Here is a 20,456-nt window from a genome sequence, read left to right on the forward strand (position 1 = left end):
AGAAGTATTTTGCTTTGGAAGAGTCATATGGAATCAAAATACAACTAAGGCTTCCGTAGTCAATCAAAACAACAGCTGAGAAAAGTAGGGAAGAGCATGTCACAGAGACCCAGCTTGATGTAACCGTGGTCAGTAAGGCTAAACTGAGCAATGGACTGTCTCACAGTAACTTATCTTGGAGGGAAAGGTATCCAAGCATCATCTTGGAAATCCTGGTATTCATTAAATCAAGGCAGTCTCTTGATTTAAAGAGTATTCCGACATGTGAAGGATATTCTTCTTCAAGTGAGAGCAAAGGGGGGTGAACACATTTATGACATCTCACTGTCTTTTAATATCTGAGTGTTTAGAAATTATGACTGTGTTTTTTTTAAATGCCCAGTGCTGCTGTGACCCATCCCACTGCGGGGCTGGGGCAGTGTGATGCCAATCAATCCCACCCCATCCCCTGGATCGAGTTTCCCGAAGAGGCAGACTCAGAGGGTGGGTCGAGGGGCGGCTCAGAAGCCTAAGCTGCACCCCCCGGGACTGCGCCTGGGTCCAATGGTTCTTGTTAAATTGTATCCTCCGCCTGTCTTGTAACTCATTGGTTGTTTTCCCTTTTCACCGGGGTTTTCAAATTGCCTATAAAACTGAGGACAAGCCTCGGGGAAGGATCCCATCGCATTCCATCCCTTCCGAGCTTGTTTGGGTTGTGAAACTTCTGACAATAAACCTGTTAAGAGTCAGACCAGAACAGCCTCTCTCTTTCTTTGTCTCCGAGCTAACATGAGCCGATCCCATCAGCTCCTGCTGTGTTCCCTCTGCAAAGAAGCCAGCCAGCTGGCTCAGCCAGCAGCACCTTTCCTGATGCCGAAGTCGTTTCTGCGACACACAGAAGTAACGCAGCTGGACTCTCTCTGACCAGGGACTCGCTGGAGCTTGTGCTTCGAGCACAAGTACTGCATTAGCCCTGGAAACAAGAAGCTATGTGTGGGTATAGACTAATGGTGTAGTTGCTGTATGAGGACTGCTGTATAACGCAACAGGCAATTTTCTTCCTTCTCCCACCTGGCTTGCACCAAAAGGTAAATATGTTTGCTTAAAGTTCATTGATGGGGCAGTATGAATCATCAAGAGAATCTGTGACTGGACTGAATAAAATGCCAACTTAATTTACCTTTTCCTATGGGAAAGCCTAAAGACGAATGAAACTCAGTTTAGCTATAACCTTTCTTTTAGCAATAAGCATACTTAGTGGAAACTGTACTACTTTGGGATTGGCATGTTCTGTCTGACAGAGGGAATTACAAGACAATAGAGGCAAATGCATAGCTGAAGCTCAAATACTGAGTTAACACGCATTAGATAATTCAGATACCAAGTAAATAAAATTTGGTCGATTTCTATTCAGAACAATAAGGTTAAGAGCCTCCATAACTTCTGAACCAACTTCATTCTTGCTAAAACTAAGCTAAAGTCACAGTGTTAGCTCTCCCAGTATAGTAGAAGACTCCTCCTGTCATTTCTTACTTGCCCCAGGACTCACTGGCATAGGTTAGACAGAATGGCAGTTCCATAATCTCATCGTCAGAAGTGATGTTTATTCCTAAAAAGACTTAAAAAATAAAAAAATTTGCAACCAGATTTAAAAATAATACTCTAGAGTGCTGCTTCCAAAATCCTGATTGACTTGTTCTCCACAGCAAGCATGTAATTACCCTACTAAATAACATAAAAACATACACCATAATTTTAAAAATTAATAACACCAACACTGGGGAAATTTAGTCTACATAATAATAGCACTTTCTGTGTAATTACTGTAATTTCAAACTACCTATTTCTAATGTTTTTGTCAAGTTCTATTCCTCATATGTTTTCACCTGACACACTTGGCACACCTGGACTTGTGAAAAAAGATTTAAAAAATAAAATAAAAAATGAAGTTTACAAGTACTCAAAAATTTGTCCTATTTATGCAAAAGGCACTCTTGCAGAAAAACTTTATCTTGAATTTCATAAACTTTTATTTCTGTTAAACTTTGCCTGTATTTTACCAGAGTTCAGAGCTTTGGAATTCAGTAAATGGCTCCAAAAATCGCACAGTACTAATAAAAATACACTGTTGGCAGTATGTTAGTCCATTTTTTTATGTGTGATAGTATCTTTTTCTATTACAAATTGCACTAAACTCAGTGGAGCTGATGATATACCAAAATGCAGTCAGCTATGTAGACAGTGACTTGCACTTTGGAACTACATACCATGAGATTTTGACGATATTTCTGTGACACAGTGACCAACATGTTGTGAGTTGAACCATGTGCTCATTTTTTTATCTCAGATATCTATCATTTGAAAATCACCTGAACTGTGAGCACCTTCCTTAACAATGGCTGAATCATAATTTCTGAGGCAGACTCAGAAACTTCTGTTTCTTCAGATCTTTAGGACTTCCAAAAGTTTTCCTGAAGGAAGAGCAAATATCCTTATACAAATGAGTCTTTTTTCTGGTCCAGATTCCATTCTAATATATATGGATTAGAGACTCCTGGCTGTATAGGTGAAAATTTAAACTGAACTTCTAATCTCCTTATGGTGTAGATCATATTTTTTTCAGGAGTGGTTAATTTATTTAACTGCTTAATGCGCAGATATGGATAGGCATCATTCAAATCCCACCCAGACATTTTCTATTTTTAGATAGGACTCCCACTAATACCTGAATACCAAGGATTTTTTTAACCATCTGATTGTTCAAACAACATCTGCTTTTCCACATTAAAAACCAAAATAAACCAAAGCAAAACATATCTTTTGAAACATGCTAATGTCTGGAAAATTACAGGATTCAAATGTAATGTGATTGTGTTCTAAAAGTGATGGGATCAAAAAAACCACAATATACACAAAAGCACTCTAAGACCATTATGCCTAGAAGAGTCCAGAGAATCAGAAGGTTAATATGATTACAGTTTATTTAAATATCCCTGCCATAAGTATCTGTTCTGCACCAAAAATGCTAACAATTGATCAAGCTCCTGACAGAATAAACATGCTCAGAAATGGTGAAAAAAATTGTTACAGCTCTGAGCTATTCCCTGTAACTGAATCTGCAGTTTGGTATTTAGGCACAAGATTGTAAAACAACATCAGCAGCCATTGGAAAACAGGAGCTGGGGCAATAAACAGCATTTACAAGTATTATGTGCTCAGTAAAATTTCCCAGTATAGAATAGTATTTCAGTCCTCTTGGGCCTATTTCATGGAATTTGAGTGGATTATGTAGTTTTTATGGGTCTCACAGAGGCTATCAAAGAAATATTTGAAAACCAAATTTTTGTATTAAAGAGCAAAGCCAGGTTTATGGTATTTTCTTTATAGCATATTTTAGTTACTAATCAAGTACTTTTTCAGGTTTATCTAACAGTTATAAGAAAAACTAAAGCATGTTGATAATTTTAATAGAACAGATACTTTGTTTATGATAGAAAATATTCCCCTAAAAGAAACTAGTTATTCTGAAGAAATACGTAGATGAATACTTTTCAAATAATATGTATTTAAGTTTTCAAAGCAAAGAGGTAGTGAATACATTTTAAAGTAGGTGCTCTTAAGCCATTGTGGTTAAACAACTTTTCTAAAATCAAGCATGTGAACCATTACATTCAGCCTCTTACAGATACTTTTATAAAGCATATCTACTGCCTATGTATTTGAAAAGCTATCACAGTAATGTATAATGCTATTACAGTTTCCAGGTAAAGGGATTACTGAGAAAAAGGTAACCATTCAGAAAGAACAGAATGTTTCCATCCATGCATCTGGACAAATATTAACACTGGAGAGAGTATTTTTTCAATGTTTAATTCTTAGTGATTGTAAATTGAGCTTTGTCAGTGATTCTCAACAAATTTAGAATCTCAGGATGACTTGACAGGTGTTTCAGGTCAAGTCTGTCTTGCAAGTCAAAGTTTCCATTTGACTAACACAGTGACTGAGAATATCCACATGGCTGAACATTTGCAGGTTTGCCACCCATCATTAAGTAGTCAGGTTTAAGTTGGGACATCATTTGGAAATTGTACAAGTAGGTTTTTTTTGTTCAGAAAATAATTCTGGAAGTTAAAGGAGAAAAATAATCTCTTTCTTGGCCTTAACGTTTCTAAACATACTACTTAGTAAAAAATTCAGTAGACTTGTGCTTTAGGCAAATGCTTTAATAGTATTTTGAACTCTTTTACAGTCTTAAAAGTGAAGTATATTAAACATAATGGAATATATAAATACTTATGGTTATTGTAGTTGCCTGATATTAATAATTTATAACTTAAGAAGATACAAATCATGAATGAAACTATTAATTATTTATTAATAGTAGCCTACTAATGAGAGGCTAACGACCATGTTCAAAACAAGACAAAGTGTCTCTTAATAATCTGCAAAAATATAGAAATCATGCTGCTAGCTATTTCTGCTTCAGAGATTAAAGTTTTGTTTCATTACAGCATATGCAGCAAATTGTGATGCTTTCTTAATTCTTAACACCTACATTTTTCCCTATTGATGACTGATAAAAGATAAAACCAAGCATCAGTTTAGGGAACTGCAGATTACCTCTTTCCTCCTATCCAGTCCTAATACAGTCGTAATTTATATCGATGCAGACTTCATTTTTTCCAGTAATTATGACCTGAGTTCACATTTTGCAAAAGCGTCTGCCAAAATCTATTGACTTTGATGCTGATTGGTGCAAAATGTGGAATTTACAAACCATTGAGAAATCATTCGATGCCAAGCCCTGCAATTAAGGAGAAGTCAAGCAATAATAAAATCCAATTAACTGTATGCCTACATTTAAAATTCTCATGCTATATTCAGAATAAAGAATATAAAGTCAAGGGCATTAGTTTATCAGGGCTGAGCTTTGGAAAACTTAGGGGAATAAGAAACCCTAAGCATAAGACAGCCCTCTGTCTCTGCTTCCATATCATTTCTTATCTTCCTTTGCCATTTTAATTAAGATGCTAATAAATTTACTCATAGATTTAATACTCAGTGGCAATTATGGGTCATAAACTGAAATAAAATCCAATGCAATGGATTTGTAACTCGTAAAAAAAGCCCAACTTTGTTGCCTAGTCAACCACACTAGATTTTTTTTTTAGCATTTTATTTTTTCCTCCCTGAAGGGAAAGATTGTTGTTTAGAAAAAGATTTAAACTTTAGCCCCCACATATTAAGCGGAATTAATGATCTATTTGCTTAGACACCATATATTACTTCTAGTTTATCCATCCACTGGGTAAACGATAGGCACTACTTGGTCACAATGATAGATTTGAATGCAGGCTGGGACATCAATCAGTGCTGGCAACTGATTAGTTGTTTGTGTCTTTGACAAGCTCTTCCATCTCACTGAATGAAAGCTTGCTGATTGCTCTCACTTCTCTCCACATTCATTGCCCTCCACTGCCACTATATTATATGGTTAATGCTGATGGTGGAAATCCTCCTTGACAGCTAACACTGAATATCTTCCATTCCCTTATCATTACATATACGCTATTCTGTGTTCCTTTAAGGACTAGAATTTCTAAGTGAGGTCATCCATGCCATTAGATATAGAGAGGGCTGGTGCAGTAAGGCTGGGACCTGCTGATGAGAGATATTTTGCGTATGAAGAAAGGAAAAAAAGGTTGCATAATAGCATTATATGTGTCTGACTGTTCACAATTTAAGATCTGGTTATTATCACTATTATCTGATCACTATTATATGAGCAAATTATGAGTAAGAGGGGAAAATTCTTAAGAATGGAAACAATTGGAAGGCTCTGCAGCAGGGTAGCTGCACATGAGGTTAAAGGCACAATGGGAAATTCAGTTTCCTCCTGTGGCCAAAGGCAAAATGCTGGAATCTTGGCTGAGATTGTCAAAGCTGCTGAGGGCATCTAGTTGATCCCTACCAAATAACAGCATTCAAGAAATTTCAATCTTTGACAGTAATAGAATAGATTTATCAGATAACTTCAACATTGCTGTATTATCATTATATTTGCTTTTCTGCAACAGATGGAGAGAATACATTAGCTGAAGTATTTGAGGAAGTACAGAAAATATGAATGTTGACTTTCATGTCATCCAACATTGTCTGGCATATGTTTGACATGTGTGATTAAGCATCAGGAGGACTGGAACAGCAGTAATGAAGATCAGTGATGCTTTAGTCGGTTCTAAAGTGCATATTGAGAAGAGGACAGCAGCAATATGCTTTGAAGAGTCTTTTGCTACTTCTAATAAGAGATACAAAGTGAATATTTTACACCTGTCTTAGACAATAACAAATGTCATTTGATGAAAGAAAAGTGGGGATTTTTAGTTGTGGTTTGGGGTTGGTGTTTTTTAGTTTGTTTTATTGTTCTGTTTGGTTTGGTGTTTACTTTTTTTTTTTTTTTTTAAAGTTACATTTTCCTGAGATAATTTTTCCAAATATGGCTCAGGTACAAAAGACTGAATACTGTTTTATATATGAAAAACTAGATTATAATGATGGATATGTTATAGAAAAGAAATACTGCATATGTAGAGTAACTATGTAAAGCCAATTGCAAAAATAAAGAAATAAAGTTCACAGGATCTCTTAGCTGCACATGCCAATTCTCTGAAGGCAAGGAATATTTAATTTGTTAAAGGGGAAAACTGAAGGGGGAAATGGAGAGAGAATCACCCATACATGTAAAACCATGCAAATAAATGCATGAAATTTCAGAATAACTAAGTAATAATTTAATGCAAGATCACTATCAGATGTGTATTTCTGTTTTCATTGGGGAATAGATACACACAGAAAACATAGCCATGATTAATGGTCTTTCTTATTCCAGTCACATGATGAAAACCAAGCCTAATCCTCCAGTTACTTTTGCAGACATACCCCACCTCCTGCTTTATCTTTCCTTGCTTATATTCTGGTTGTCCTAGCAGGTGTGCTACAAAGGATGGTCTCTGCAAAGGAAAACTATTTGATGGTGATTTCTGATTTGCCATGGTTCTTTTTAGTATATTAGATCATTGAAGGCTATGTAGCCCTTTAGAGTAGATTTTCTAGCTAGCTGATGGATTTATACAGACATTTAGTGTGATGAGATGGTTGGACAGAGTCATTTTCTCTAGTTCAAGCAAGCTTTGACAGAGGGTCAGGAAAATAAACTGTATGACTGCAAGAACTTTGGAATATCAGACACCATTTGGTAAAGAAACAAAACAATACAGACTGACAAGATCAGTACTGCAGCCGAGTGAGTTATGGTTCAGAAAAACATCAGCTCTTGTCCTGTATCTGTTAAATGAACAGTAGTAACAACCTATGCCATTCTTATTTCTTGTACTTTATTTCTCAGTTGCAGTCAAGCAATTCAAACATTATGCATTACTGTTCATTTGTAGATTTATCTTTAAAGAAATCATGGCAATGGTTTTACATCAGACATTATTTTCCACATAGTATATTTCAGATATCCATCAACACTTCTAGTTACGCTGAGACGCCATGAAATCATTTGCATCCTGCAGCTTGAATTGCAACATGGATCTCTAGTTGCTACTGCTCCTGTACATTTTGCACACTTCTTGTGGACACTTGAATCCATTCAAGATCAGGTTTCAAGTTTTTCAATTACCTAAGACTTCAAACTCATGCCAAGTAATACTTCCTATATTACGCTACATTGCATTGCACTATACCATCTTGAAAATGGATGTCTAAGAGTTACTATTCCAACTGTGGTGCAAAACAGACACAATGTTACAGAAAGGAAAGGCTCAGCACATACCCCAAGGAATCTGTAATCTAAATTACAGAGTTGTCACAGTATATATAGAGTCATAGAACCAAGGAAATGTTGAGATTGGAAAAACTTCTAAGATCACTGAGTTCCAATATTAACACTGCTGTGCTCTGCACAAAACCATGTCCCCAACAACCTTTTGAACGCTTCCAGGGATGGTGATTCTACCGCTTCCCCAGGTAGCCTGCTTCAATGTCTGACCACCTTTTCAGTGAAGAAGCTTTTCCTAGTATATAACCTATAGATTAGGTTTCCTCTCTCACTTGCTGCATGGGAGAAGAGATTGACCCCCACCTCGCTACAGCCTCCTTTCATTTGTAGAGATCAATAAGGTTGCCCCTGAGCCTCCTTTTCTCCAGGCTAAACAACCCCAGCTCCCTCAGCTGCTCCTCATAGGACTTGTGCTACAGACTCTTCAACAGCTCTACTCCCCTTCTCTGGACTCGCTCCAGCACCTGAAAGTCTATAGTAGTCTTTGAGTGAGGGCCCCAGAACTGGACACAGCACTTAAGGTGTGACCTCACCAGTGCTGAGTACAGGGGGACAATCCCTGCCCTGGTCCTGCTGGCCACGCTGTTGCTGGTACAGGCCAGGATGCCACTGGCCTTCTTGGCCACCTGGGCACACCCTGGCTCATGTTCAGCTGTCACCAGCACCCCCAGGTCCTTTTCCTGTGGGCAGCTTTGCAGCCACTCTGCCCCAGCCTGTGGCACTGCCTGGGGTTGTTGTGAACCAAGGGCAGGACCCGGCACAGGGCCTTGTTGAACTTCATCCCATTTGCCTCAGCCCATCAAACCAGTCTGTCCAGAGCCCTCCGAAAATCCTTCCTGCCTTCCAGCAGATCAACACTCCAACTAAATTCAATGTCATCTGCAAAATTACCTCAAGCTTACATTTTTATAAATAATTTCTTTTGCAATTTTGAAATTTGAGTAAAAAACCCCAAACTTAGCTTTTTCTGTAAAAATAGAAATATGTATTTTACCTGAAATAATAATTAGTATGCAAAGGGTCGGGCTATCTATATTTTTGCATGGAAATTCCTTAAAATGTCAAAGGCACATTTATCTCTATGTAGAATGTGATTGTGTCTATGAAATAAAGTAATTACTAGAGCTATGTTGCAGCAAAATGTGTTTAATTTTAATGTTATTTATAGACGACTGTTTGCAGATTAATAATAACATTGCCTGTACATACATATCTGAGTAAGGAAAACAGTACTACATCCTCTTTATTTCCAACTTTGGTTTAATTGTCCTTTTTCTCTACTCTGTTTTATTTAAATGGGAATTTATGACCTTGAATTTAGATTTCCTGTTGGATTAAGCTGAAATAATGTTAATGATACTTACCAGCTCTTTTAAAGCCTGGCTAAGATTTAAAAAAACATTAGAACAAAGGACAGAAATCATTTCTTCCCTTCAGCATTATCTCATGGGCCCACTATTTAATAGCATGTATTTATTAACCTGGTTTTATGGAGTGTTTAATGTTGTCATATTACCAAGATTCTTTGGTATCGTATTTTACACAATTGAGTTAAAACTCAACTGTTGTTATGGAATGTTGCAGAGGATTAAGTACTGGAAAAATATATTTAGAATGGATCTTTTCCAAAAAGCGATCTACCTTTTATTATTTTTATGCTTTGTGCAGAATGCTCAGAAAAAATTCTTATTGTTATAAAAAACCAAATAATAATGCACAGTTACTGCTGGAAAAGAAGAGGTGTGTAAATATTTTAAAGATTTAATACAAAGGAACATGTAACCTTGGAGTGCAACTATACCTTTAATTAGCTAGTTATCAAGCTAGTGGGTTTTTTTTTTATCTTGGGGTATAAAAAGAACCATAAGAAACTATTTTTCAGTTATGTATAAAACAAAAATGCATGAGAATTATGTTGAGTTTATATTTTCACCTTGTGTTTCTGTTTGCTCTCAATCACTAAAAATAGAATGGAGGAAGGTAAAAAAAAAAGTATATATAAATATATCTTCTGTACAGTGCAAAACAACATCAATAACTTAGGTCAAAAATGGTACAGTGACAATTTTCTTTAAAAGAGGCAGTACACTGAAACAATACAACACTTGACAAGGTAATGAGCAAATTACTTTGTATTTGGGAAGACGGGTGAAGATGCAGATTTTGGAAACTGAAGGAAACTGAAATATGTTTCAATACTTTCTCTCTCAGTTTATGCTTTCAATAACTCCCTACATTCTGATTTACAACTGAAATTAGTATGTCAGATAGGGCATGTCAGAACGCAGGGTAGCCAGAAGCACTGTTGCAAGTTTTATATAGTAGATTTGAGCTATTTTGAGTCAATAAAACACATCCCTTCTTTAATGTTTCTGTGAATGGAATAAGCATTTACAGTATGAAAATGCTCTCCAAAAGTTAACTAGCTTTGCCATGAGCTACAAAAAAAGGCCAGTAGAAATTTACTTTCCCATTGTGTAATCAATAAGTTATTGTACATAATGTGTGTGAAGATCCAATGAAAATTTGCCCCTGTGTGCTTATTCAGGACAACAGCTTTGCCATTATCTCCTTCAGTCTCTAATGTAAATCAACCAGATGGGATCACAGAAGCTTTATCTATCAGCTTTGATCTTCAGTTAGATTCTGGAATATTTATTATTAGGAAATGTCCAAATTTCAATGGAATTACCTCTCTGGGTATAGTTTATTTTGCTAAGGTATCTCATTCTAGCAGTACCTTGGGTCATATCCCTCCCTGGGGACAAATCACAGACAACTACAGTACTCACCTCCTCCTCCTCCAAACACAGATATTTCATTTGCCAATGGTATGAGACATATTTTCAATCAAACACTTTGCAATACCCAAGCTTATATTTTTCTAAATCCTCCTGCTTGTCAGATATCCAGCTGTGCTGATGTCAGAATTTTCAGAAGCTGTCCATAACACAAAGATTATTTTTCAGAAACATCTTTATATTCAAACTAACTGCAGTGCATAAAGAAACACAAGTGTCCATATTGTCCTTGTCTGTATCCTTTGTGCTGCATATATATTTCAAACAAACTTCTATCCTGTATCATTAAACACATAAAAATTTTTGATTTCATTATCAAGGGAAAAAGAGGTAAAAATTAAAAAAAACCAAACACACTACTTTTATTCAAAAATATTTTCATTGGAAATTATTTTTCTTATAAAGATACCATAATCTAAATGTGATGATAAACACTTTTAAAATGGGAGATAAATATCAAGGAGGATGTGGGGAGATCAAAAATTATTAGCAAAAGATGCATTCTTAAGGGCACATAATTGTGATTTTGAAAAGTGTTAAGCATTTGTAGTCTTTCCTTCATTTATGGAAGAGCAAATGGCAGATGTCATTTGATGGGGGGATTTGAATATGGTAAGGGATGGTATGGTTATATATGGTTATATGGTATGGTTAATAGTTTTACAAGCTGCACACCAATTACCATATAGAAGATCAGTATGAGAAAAATCAGGAAAAGAAAAAAAGAGTATAATAATAATTGATTATACTTGTCTAGCAGAAAATATGAGAGAAATAGAAAAGCAAAACAGGTCGGAGAAATCACAGAGAGTTGTGAAATGCCTTGAAAAAATGAGCAACACACAGAAAGATGAGCACATACAATGAACAGTCCAGAAAAAGTCATCCAAGGCACACAGGCAAAATTATGGATTTTTTTCTCCTCTTTTAATAGCATGGAAAATATTTAGCAGTGGTCATTCAGTGTTGAAAGGAGATCAAAAGCTAATGAAGTATCTGACAAAATTCATAGGACGTCTTTCTTGTTATTGTTGAAGACAATCTTTTCTCCCTGATCTGGGTCAGAGGCATGGCTAGCTCTTACTACTGATAAGGGCAGAGCCTGCTGACACCCAAGCTCAAAGTCAGATTTCTATGCAGATTAGCCATATGCAAATTATCTCATCAAAACTGCACAGGGAGCACACCTGAAACTGACAACAACTAATGCTGCTTCAAAGAAAGCTACAAAATTCAAAGGAACTTGTAGAGTGATAGAATTAGCAGAGTATAGACAGCCATGACTTCTGTTGACTCAAAAGCTTCTGTGTGCATCTAAATAGAAATGGTTAAGCAGGCTAATCCACTTCCAGACAAAGTTGCTCTCCCTGTAATGCCAGCTTTTGGAGCTCTGAATTGTTGTTTTGGAACAGGTGAAGGGCAGATGTTTGACATTAGATTTTAAAACACTGTTGTTCTTTGAGAAATAAATTGGATTAGTAATGAGTAATTTAACTGAATTTTACAGATGTGACAGTTGTTTTCACTCATGCTTCTATGAAAAGGTCAGTTTGGGTCTAGAGTTATTGTCTCCTGTAAACATGTAAATAGTAAAGCTCAGGCTGAACAGGTTAAGATGAATCCAACTTTCTATACAATGATATTCTATGTGAAAAGGTGATATAACTCCCTGATAAACCTAGCAGTACACATGACCAAATATGTGTCTCTCTCAAAGTACAAATTCTGTATTCAGTGCATACTCTGCAGGTTCACTCTGTATTCTGGAGCCATTAAATTGCTGAAAATGCTTTTTTTCTTCCCATGCTCCAATAGGAAGAGAATGCTGCTTCTAATGATGGATTCACAGAGTAATGGGTTAGAGGGAACATCCAGAGATCACCTAACCTAACTCTTTTTCCATGGCAGGTCTAATTGGATACAGTGCCTCCAGACCCTGGGGTTCTGAGTCATGAATACTTCCAGTGATGTACATCTTGCAGTGTTTTTGAGTATTAGTTCCCTTATTTGATTGATCATGGTAAAAAGTGCTTTCCTTACATCTCATTGGAATTTATCAGAAAGTCTCAGACTGCACATTTTCTCTTGCCTAGTGGACTTGTGCAGTTCCATTTGGAGTCTGGCTTCATCTTCTCTGGGTTCTCCAACTAGGTAGTAACAGACACCCATCAGGTATCCCAGAAGCCATCTCTTCTGCAAGGGGAACCAGCCAAGCTCCCTCAGACTTTCTCTCTTTGGGTCTTGAGTGCGTTAACAGACCTTACTGGCCCTGAGCAGTTTCATCTGGGGCCCTTGAAACCGTTATCCATGAACCCATGTGTGCACAAGAATGATTGCCTCATCTTTTTCACCTCTCAAATGTGTATTCATCTCAGTCTTTCTTGCAGTTTCCCAAGATTGCTAAAAGAGTATCTAAGATCCAGAAGAGATGGAAGGTAATGTAATAGTGGGAAAAATAGGGAGAACAATTTCTTACCACTTCCACCTTTGCTGAGAATGCACTATTGGTTTGTCTTGTTCTTTGATGTATTTTTCTCCTTGCCATGACCTGACTTTTATTTAGGTACTGTCAATAGTAAAATGTATATTGTTTTGAGACAATGGGAAATGGTGAGGGAACTATGTGAAAGCATTGCTTATCCAAACTTGTGACTAAAGGCTTCTATTTTCCAATTCCAGTTGTTTTTACTCCTGCTGCTAGCTACTGATGGGAAATTGATTTACTAAACAGTAGCTGAAACACACTACAAAGGAAGATCCTAGTGTCTGTTGGAAACACTCTTCTGTGACAAGAAGGGGAATTGGAATTTATCACACCATAGCTAGTACCAGTGTTGAGTATTTATGATAGGCGGATGATAGTTTGGACACTACAACTAGGGCTGATTATTGGTGTTCCTTAGAAAGCTGTGTGCTTGTCAGCATGCAGAAAACAATTTTTGCTGTCCACTAATTTCAGGCCTGTCACTTTAAACCAAGTCAATATTGGGGAATTGGGAGGAATTATGTAAGTAAAAAGAAAAGGCAGAAAATAACTCTTCTTTTAGAAAATTAATAGTTCACAATTATTTCTGCTGCAGGCTGAGGAGTAAATACGCAGTAACAAACGAGAGACATTCATATAAAATACAGGACAGGACAGCACAACAATCACTTCTTCATACACGATTCTGAAGGAGTGGGACCAGTGTAACTAGATCCCCACTAAAAAAGCTGCACATTTTTGTGGTTTTATACATTAGACAGCTCCACCTGTGCTATTATTTATGTGTAGGTTCATTAGGTTGTTACACGGCTCTATGTCAACAAACAGGCATTTTTGTGACTGCCCTGGGGCTCCTAGAACCATCCTGCTCCTGAGCTACTCAGGCCTCTGCCAGCCAGCGCACTCAGGGTCACCTGCTGTGTTTCTGACAGGTCACTGCAACAAACAGGCTGAGCCTCATGTTATTCGGGCATTGCTTCGTGCAGTAAAATTTAAAAGTCTCACTCTATATATAGATGCAAGTACACATATGTACATATCTTTGTGTACTTTTTTCCTTTTTCCAATATGTATCTAAATACAGCAACATTATTGGTGGGGTGATTGGGCATGGTAGAATGGGAGTGGGTTTTGGTGGAGCAGTAACAACTTTTCCCCTTCATCAGTTGGCACTCTGGAATTTCATTCCTTCCTTTATTTTTTTTCTTGTTTGTTAAAAATAATCCAAAGCATACATACATGTATAAATGTACAGCTGCTCTCTCACAATCAACTCAAGCTTCTGCTTAAAGTAAAAGTCAGCTGGATCAAAATTTGCAATAGGAGTATTTACATGTCCAGATAGTGAACTTAAGAGCATTTAGATAATATTAATTTTCAATGGTGTGCATTCTGTAACATTTATCTCTTACAAATGAAAGTGGGAATATATCAGTATATTGGAAGATATCCTATTAGAATTACATGCATCAACACAGAAGTTATAAGGAACCATTTGTGAAACATCTATCTTCTTTTGGAGATTGAAAGGGATTTACTAGAAATTAGACAGCAGAAAAGCAAACGGAGTACTAGGGCCCAGTTTTAAGTTCTGTCCTATTTTCTTTGTCCTTTTTTCTGCTCTGTGTCTCAATAAAATCTCTGATATAAGAATGTAGTGAAACCAGCAGTTACCATGAGATTTTTAAGCACACACTCTCTGCCTTCCGCAGATGCCAAGTCACGTGGAGTGAAACAGATGTATGCTGATGTAAAATGTAACCTTTGCTCGTGTAACACCTTTCTTAGTTACTTTTGTCTGTTTAATTTTCTTCACCTCCAATAATTTTTAATTTTCTTTGGAAAATAATTCCTATTGGGAATGTCAGTGCAAGATGGTTAAAGGCTGTTTTCATAATTACTGTTTAACTGCTTCTGCTTAAATGAGCTATCATGATTTGTGCTTTTCTGTCCCATTCTTTTGCTAGAGCACCAGACTTAAAAGCACAAAATTATCACTTCAACCCCTTTTCCTGCCTCTCCATTTAATTCTATATTTGTAAATAAGACTCAGGAAATGTAATAAAATTTGGGAAAATAGTTCCATCTTTAAATGTTGCTCCCTATTGACTGGTGACATAAAAAGAGTACCACAAGTTTAGGAGGTCAGTAAGTTTATCCAGCAGGCTGCTGTGTTCTGTATTTTAAGAATGAAGCAATATTTTGAAAAATTATGGTAAAAAAAAAAAAAAAGGAAAAAAATGAAAGCAGGAAGATTCTTTCTTCTATGGAAAGAATTAGCTCAGAAAATTTCACCTGGGGAACAGGAAGCTATGACAAAATTTTTCTTTAGTAGTTTTAGCTTAAGGAGAGGAGGAGATGTGTCTATATCCACCAGGAAAAATGTAGGATAATATAATAAGAAGATATCTATAATTAGTTCCTTGCTTCTGTAAGATCACAGATAACAGTGTAGTTATTTATGCATTTTCAGTGTCCTGGAGGCCTCACTCTACTGTAATTCAGTATATTAGACTGTGTGTTAGGGAAGGCAGCTGGGAGTAAAAAGGCAGTCAAGGCTCTGTGGGAACACAGAACCTCTTGTCAAACAGATAGATACTCAGGAAGATCCTTAGGTCACACTTTTTATAGATTTGCAAAGTTTGCCTTTTTCTTCCCTGACCAAAAAGAAAGACATAAAAATTGTGTAAAATAATCCCTCTTCCTTGGAAAACCCTTCCATGATTTTCTATACAAGCTCTTACACTCTAGATATATTTTCCTCTTTCTCCTTCTCACAGGAAAGTAAATATAAAAAAAAAATTAAAATTTAGGAATTTTTGAAAGAAGAACACATATTCATCACACTTTTCATTTACCCTGTGATTTTTTTTTCTGTCATTCTTAAAAACGCCTATGTTTTGCAAGCAAAAATCTCAACAAAATAAAGACAAAGATACCCATTTACATACACTAGACTGTAGATTCACAGTATTAATGAAGAGCAATATGGCATTGATTCCAAATATAAATCAGCCAAACGTTTTTCTGAGTCTTTCATGAGTCAGTAGACAATTTTGATTGCACAATCTTTGTATCCCCAGTTCTGAGGCATGTGTCAGCAGTCACATTTTAACTGAACTCACACACTGACTTCTGGACTACAGCAAGCCGAGTAAAGATGGAATACTTTGAAAAAATACGTTCACTAAAATAATTATAATAATACAAGTCACAAAAGTTGGACTAGCACTTCAAATGGACACATTTCAAACATTTACAGTAATGTTATGGAGGAATTTAGTTTGACAAATACAGGATAACACTCTCTTTTTAAAGGCAAAAGTGAACCAGAAGAGATCCTTCTTCCCTCTCCCCATACTACTTTTCTTTTTCTTTTCCTTCTGACCTGAAACACTTTCTTTTTTTTAAATGTTACCCCAATAAAACGCTAAATTTATCCTCATTTGAGAATCTATCTCTGCTTATTCCTATTATAATTGCTTACTGTGTTAAAACAGTATTTATATATGACAATAATCTCATATTAAGAATTAAGACCATTACAAATGTACATTATTTTTCTGTCTTAAAAAGTATCTATTTATGACAGTGGTAGAAGATTATCTACAACTTTAAAATATTGCTGTTAAAAATCTTCATATTGTTTAAAATGGTATGAAGTACTTGAGAAAACTCACTACAGAACTCTGAGTGCATTATGATAAACTGCAGTCCTTTTGTTAAGATAGCAGTATTTAAAGACTTTGAACTTTGAGAGGGAGTGGTACTTCAGTATTCAGTTTTAAGGTAAGTGATCTTTAATATTGACCAAACCTTTTGGATTAAAGAAAAGTAAGTGTGGTATCATCTATAAAAAAACCAGGTAGACTATTTCAAACAACTTTTAAAAATAATCTGTGGTTCTGATCTTGAAATATAAGTGAATTCTTTACTTCAAAGGGACAAAAAAGGTTCTTTATCTCTATGTAAAAAGTGAATCTAAAGCTAACTTCCAAGGTATGGAGTTGGGACTGTAATTTTTTTTTTTTTAATTTCTGTGCATTTGACTGCTGAACATGGTTGGTTTTGATCTCTGTTCCAAACAAACACATGTTGAACTTGCCTAAACATGTACCTTTCAAAGAAATATGCAACTGGACGCATGTATATTTTTCCTTACTTTTTTTTTAATGAAAATGATGTGATGATTATACGGTGGATTGACCCTGGGTGGACACCAGGTACCCATCAAGCAACTCAATAAATCTGCCTCCGCAGCTGGAGAGGAGAGAGAAGTACAAACATAGGCTCATGGGTCAAGATAAGGGCAGGAAGGTCACTCACCATTTATCATCATGGGCAAAGACAGCTTGGGGAAATTGATTTACTGCCAATTGGAATCAGAGTAGGATAATGACAGACAGACCCAACTCTTAAAAACACCTTCCCCCAACCCCTCCCTTCTTCCCTGACTCAGTTGCCTTTCTTATTTTGTCTCCCTCTGTCCCCTGGGTGGTGCAGGGGTAAAGTGTATGAGGGTTGTGGTCAATTCATCACCCATTATCTCTGATGATCGTTCCTCCTCACACTCTTCTTCTGCTTCCGTGTGGGGTTCCTCCCACAGGAGAGAGTCCTCTACGAATGTCTTCAATATTGGTCCTTCCCACATGCCTGCAGTTCTTCACTAACTGCTCCATTGTGGGTCCCTTCAGGCACAGCCTGATCCCGCATGGGTCCCCATGGAGTCATAAGTTCTGCCAGCAGACCTGCCCCAGCGTGGGCTTCTCTCTCCTCAGGCCCACAACCTCTGCCGAGAGTCTTTTCCATTACAGGCTTCCCATGGGCCACAGTCTCCTTTGGGCACCCACCTCCTGTGTGGCATCCTCCACAGGCTGCAGGTGGAACTCTGCATCCCCATGGTCCTCCATGGGCTGCAGGGGCACAGCTGCCTCACCATGGCCTTCACCACGGACTGCAGGGGAACCTCAGCTCCAGTACCTGGAGCACCTCCTGTCCCTCTTCTGCACTGACCTTCGTGTCTGCAGAGATGTTTCTGTCACAAATTCTCACTCCTCTTTTCTCTAGTGGAAATTGTACAGTTTTTTTCCCTCTTCTAAAATACTTTATTGCAGAATTGCTGCCTCCATTGCTGATGGGCTCGACCTTGTGGCCAGTCACAGGTTCATCTATCTCAGAGCCAGCCAAGATTGGGTCTGATGCAAGAAACTTCTAGAAGTCATCCCTGTAACTACAAAAACTCACCACAAAAATCTAACACAGATTGTTTCTAAGACATCTTTGGTGTAATTCTTTTAAGTAATTTATTATTCATTTTTAAGTAAACATGATTAATCAATGAAGATTTAATAGTAATTATATTGAAAGTGCTCTTTTCTTCTATTTTTTTTCCTGAGGAATAAGATTAGTAGACTTAAAAATCACAAGGCAGAATTAGAAAACAGAAAGTATACATGAAATATAAACTATAGTGACCTTGAAAAGTTGTTGCACTTGTCACTTCTCAGAAGTGCGGTGCAGAAGAACACTGACAAACAATTATTCATCTATAGAAAGTAAATGGTATTTTTGTTCTTGAGAAAAGTCATCATTCTTTCTAAGATACTATACTATATTAGAGAAAGCTGGAGAACTGCATCTATCTCTGTAGTCCTCAATATAGGAAGGATATGGACCTGTTGGAAACGGTAGAGGGTAGAACCATGAAAACAGTCAAAGGGCTAGAACATGCCTCCTATGAAGAAAGGTTAAGACTGTTGGGGTTGTTCAGCCTGGAGAAAAGAAATATCCAAGGACATATTATTGCAGCCTTCCAATACCTAAAGAGGTCTTATAAAAAAGAAAAAGACTTTTACCATGACTTGTAGTGACAAGACAAGGCACAATAGCTTTAAATTTGTAAGAAAGTAGATTCAGATTTGACCTAAGGAAGAAATATTCTGTGATAACAGTGGTGAGACCCTGTAACATCCCACAACTGGAAGTGTTCAAGACAAGGTTGGAGGGGTCTTTGGGCAACCTGGTCTAGTGAAAGGTGTCCATGATCTTGGCAGCAGATTGGGTTAAATGATTTTTGATGATCCCTTTCAACTCAAACCATGCCATGGTTCTGTGATTCTATGACTTTCTATTTGACATACATCTTTCTGTGCTGATGAAAATCTTCAGTTGATTTTAATTTTCTTCAGTAAGTCTACATTTCACACTCAGCTTTGAACTCTATATATAGTCACTTCTGTGACTCTTTTTCGCTGCAATTAGAATTAGCCTTTATCTACCTTATTTTTGAAGAAAAATAACCCAAAGAGCAAACTCTTTTTTCTCCTCCAAGAAGTATATTACCTGTATTTGCACACTAAACCCAGAAATTTCATTGAACACAAAAAACTGCTTTCAGGGAATCTACTGCAAAGTAGATTTGGTAGCTTTTCCATTTGGACTCTCCAATGTGACCAGAAACATTTCAGCTTTTGAATTTTTCTTTCATTTACAGTAACTCACTTCTATGTTGGAAATACAAACTTTTTTCTTTTTTACTTTTTTTTTTTCATGGAAAAGCATTTTCTGTAGAGAAAATGATTGTCTTCCACAAATTTGTCCTAGTGACTTCAGACTTTATTCATGAAAGAAATTGCTAAAGTCTGGCTGTCTTGACCTTAACTGAATGCTATTAATCTCCATCAGCTTTGCCATTTGAACAATAAAATAAAAGCATAAACCATATTAAATTTTAAATTATGTGAAACTGGTATATATTATAAAGTGTCACTACGTATTATCTTGAACACTTAAATGAATCAATGTCCATTGGAAACACATTTTTCATAGTGCAAATAAATTTGAAAGAACTGATAATGGTTCTGTAGTGGTTTGGTCCAAGATACTCATTACTGTTTACCTTCTGTGAGATAAGAATTAGGAGAAATGCAAAGCAGGCACCAAACTTGAAAGAATATAAAGAAGTTTATTAACAGACCTAAAAGAGGAAAAAAAAAATTATACCACACCTTCAGAACTCTCCTCCTCTCGCCCACCTTCCTCCCATCTCCCACTGCCAATGTAAAAGACAACCCTTAAGATGTTCAGTCTGTTTATCACTTCCATAATAACCTTGTTCAGTCCATTTAGAAAGAGAAGTCTCTTCTTGCTCGTGCTATGAAAACATTATCACAACGAGACAGCCGCCCACTTCCAAATAACTTTATTCAGTCCATTTAGGAAGAGGAGTCTCTCTGCCTGCATGTGAGTCCCTTCCCCCAACTTGCAGCTTTTCCCACAACTGTTTTTGAGGGTCCACTCTTGAAGTTCTTGGGGTACAATTTTAAGGTTGAGCCGTTCAGAAACAAAA

The sequence above is a fragment of the Corvus brachyrhynchos genome, unplaced genomic scaffold, assembly GCF_000691975.1.
Source record: "Corvus brachyrhynchos isolate BGI_N302 unplaced genomic scaffold, ASM69197v1 scaffold194, whole genome shotgun sequence".
In the NCBI taxonomy this organism is placed as follows: Eukaryota; Metazoa; Chordata; class Aves; order Passeriformes; family Corvidae; genus Corvus; species Corvus brachyrhynchos.